Source organism: Malaya genurostris, chromosome 2, assembly GCF_030247185.1.
Source record: "Malaya genurostris strain Urasoe2022 chromosome 2, Malgen_1.1, whole genome shotgun sequence".
NCBI classification, from domain to species: domain Eukaryota; kingdom Metazoa; phylum Arthropoda; class Insecta; order Diptera; family Culicidae; genus Malaya; species Malaya genurostris.
The window spans coordinates 9014485-9018503 of NC_080571.1; positions in this window are offsets into that span (position 1 = coordinate 9014485).

Genomic DNA, 4019 nt, shown 5'->3' on the forward strand with positions numbered 1-4019 from the left:
TTGAATTTGAAATCACTTTTTTAGCCGTGCTGCTATACGCCATATATCCTACGAACCAACAAAACGGACTGTGATAGTCTATGCAAGAACTGAACCGGTGAAGTTAAGTGAACAAATAATTGCATATTTGAATCCAATCCAGCCGGTGGCGTTGGAGTCAATTTGACACCCTCGCCGAACTGCGGTTCAGATGCGATTCCAATAGAGTATGGCGTAGTATTCCTCGAGAAGAGGAAAATCCAATGACGCGTCATCAAATATGTAACTGTTCATTTCTACGGATGATTTCAGTGAGTTCGATAGATACGGAGCTATGGCGGGTCTGGATCAGAACGAGTACCAGGGTTAAACAGCTGAGGATGCTTTCCGTTAACACGGAAACCCCATACATGGGTGAATAGAATTGTCATCAAACTATGACATTTACCCTTGAACATCCCTGCAACCGATGCACCGATGCCATTGGTCGGAATTGTCAAAACAAACTGAGCAAAACACGACAGAATGTGACTACAGCTCGCAATTGCGAACGAACCGAAATTGGTACAAACCGATCCAATTCAATGAATGCCGCGGATGGGTGATCAAGTTTGCGGAGAGGTTGGTAGCACAGATGGTGAATATTTAATCCTCCGGTTGATTATTCGGTTGGGTTTTTTGGATCTATGATTTATATTGCTGGATTGAAGTAGTTTAATTGGTTCTGTTCGGATATGCGCAAGGACGCAAGGATGTGAGGTGACAGATTGGATGGTAGCAGTTTGGTTTAATCGAGTGTGGTGTGTCAACTGTTAATAATTAAATGATCCAGGGAGGCACTGAACGCGAATGGATCTGATATCGTAAGAGGATAGGATAAACGTTGAAAGCTAGTTTATATCTTTGGAGACCTGCACTTTTGAACCGAGTGGCTTTAGTGGGTAGTGCGACAAAACTTAAATAAGAAAAAAATCATGACAATATGATATACCACGAAGCATGCGAATTCCACTAACCACTCGTAACTCTTTCGAATCCAGAACAATCATAAATCAACATTTCACCAGCTAGCATTAAGTAAAGTGTTCTGTTTCACCTAAATTTAATCTTCATAAATTTGCCTGAAAACCTATCCTGTCACACCAGCAGAATCTACCTACAGAAGAAGAAAAAGCGATGCCAACTCCGTCCGTTCGTCCAACCAACCGACTCCAACTCAATTGAGAATACATATTTATACAATTACCGGTTAATTAGAAAGAAAGTGTTTCTCCTGCTGCAGACACTGTCCTGCACGGGAGAACTCTCCTTCCAACGCTCAACTCCGTGCGCAACCTGTGTGGCGAAACCGACCGAATCTCGGGGTGCGAAAAAACGAAGGAAAAAATCGCATAAATTAATTTACTGCTCATTCTCAATCCTCAAACCCCTTTCGACTTACCAGCACTCACCTGATGTGACTGGCGATCCACTCCACCGGAAGGCAAGCACCTGAAAAGTGAATTTTTCCCCATTTAAAATTTGAACTCTTTTCTTAGCAGTTCCAGCCGGATCTTCCGACTTGACTTCGCCTGACAGTTTCTTAAGAGTGCGATTGCACCGGAAAAGCCTGACCAAACAAATGGCCCATTCCCCGAAATTGTTCGTTGGGTGAAGAATCGCTCCGGTCGTAGCACAATACATTATCCTATAATTCACAATTATCTCATTTCTCGAGGAAAAACTAATTGTGGTTTATGTGTGAATGACGTTCTCCACGGTGTGCAATTCCACCAAACACCGGAACGAAATGGCGGTAGGGATCATCGGAAAGCCTGCGGCAGGTAGGTTTATTAAAAGTGTTTATATATTTTTCTGTAAAACGTGACCCGGGAGAAACATCTACTAGCTCTATGCCGTTTCGTGTACCAAGCAAAACCGCGAAATTGCAATCACATTTTTATTTCCATCCAAATGGATGAGATAGAATACTGTTTACAGTTTCATGGAAGGTAAGTTTACCGAAAGAAATAGTCGCTACTTCCGGTTGGCAACTTGTGACAGAGACAGGGTGGTTCCGACCCACAAAACAGAACATTTTCGCCTAGTGTTGATTTGCAGAAACTCTAATCGGTGACGACTTAGTCAGTCCCATTCTTTCTGCTCAAATCGTTCCGTTAGTGCTCTGCTCACAAAAAATGGCGATCCATTTAAGATTGAAAACAACCATCAATTTTCTGGTGAATCGTAACCAACGTTTGAACAGCCACCCTACCGAGCCTGCAGTGGATATACTTTACAATTTTATGGAGTAGATTTAGGTAAATAAATTATAACCAAAAGTGTAAAGTTATAATCGCTGCCGCGAATGGCCAGCCATGATGAAAGGTTGGACACAATGAACGAAATAAAGAGCGAGAGATAGAGATATACGGGAAGCCGTTTCCCTGACTAGGCATAGTTTTGCTCCATGCTGACTGCCGGAACGTGGTGAAGCTTTTTATTGTGGACACTTCTTCGGGTACTGCCGTGGGAAATTCAGTGCTGTCACCAAAAATTAAGATTTAATGCAGTTTTAATTGAAAGAATAACATGGCTCCGCTTCGCCAGCGTTTGTAGTAGAAAAAGATTCTTATTATATTCTTCAACATTGTTAATGCCTTTTTACCAAAACTGAATACCAACATAACAAGTTTGATTAAAACTGCATATTCAAACATTCAACTTAGTTTTAATTTCGCATCAGAGGAAATCGATCAGATGACCATTCTAAATAAAATAATAAACACACAATAAAGCTGTTCATCTAGCAAGTTATTTGCAACTGCGGACTAACAAGAATAATCTTATTCGTTTCGAGTATACTGTGTCTGTGTGTTTATGTGCACATTTTAACGATTTTTTTAACGCGCAATTTTCTCAGAGATGGCTTAACCGATTTCATCAAGCTTATGCTCGTTTGATCAAGTTCAAAAATTAAATGGCTACGACTTCTGGTTCCGGAGATATGATGGTATAAGTGACGTAACCGACAAAATGATTTGTTTTATTTACCGCGCAATTTTCTCAGAGATAGCTGAACCGATTCGAACAAGCCTAGGCCCGGTTGAAAGCTATTGTTAGGCCATTGGTCAAGTTCAAAGGTCAAATGGCTGTGATTTCTCGTTCACGAGATATGATGGTATAAGTGACGTAACCGACAAAACATGTTGTTTTTTACTGCTCTAATATAGATAAGGGTGCGAATATTTTGGGATCCCCTCTAATTTCGTAAGGCGGTAGTGCTCAAAAGTTTGAGCACTTCGAAAAAAGTATCCATACAACATTTGAGCTGAATCGGATATGGGTAAGAAGTGCTGCCCGACGGTTAAGGTTTGAAAATTTTAGATTTTGAAAAATCATCATAGGGTGGAGTACATGAGATTTCTAAAATCGAACTTTTTTTTTGATGCCAAACGTCTTAGAATTACATGAAACGTCGCGATTTAGTGTCATCTCAAAGAAATGTTTTTTTTAATCGTCTTTCTGGGACATAGCAAAATTTTGATACTCCCAGAAAGAATTAAAAAAAAAATTTCGAGATGACACTAAGTCTCGACGTTTCATGTAATTCTAAGACTTTTGGTATCAAAATTTTTTTTTCGATTTCAGAGATTTCATGTAGCCACCCCCATGGTGATTTTCCAAGATCTATGAAAATTCCACTTCCACTGGACTAAGAAGGGCTTTCTAGATTAGCATCACTCTTCTCATACAAATAGCCAACGCAAATGTCAAACGCTTGGTTGAAAAAATTATGCCTACTATGTGACATAAACACTGAAGCATGCTTTTGTGAACTACTCGAATCAATCTGAATCAATTGGTGTAAAAAATGAGCCCAGATTAGTGTCCGAAATGGCGGAGAGGTGTTAAACGCCACCTATCAAGCCATTTCTGATCGTCTACATGTCATGAGAAAGACTCAGAAGGCAGAAAATGGGTTTCTCTAGAGCTGAATGATAGACAGTAGAAAAAAAGCGAAATTTTGTGTTCTTTGTTTTTTTTCTTTGGTTTGATCA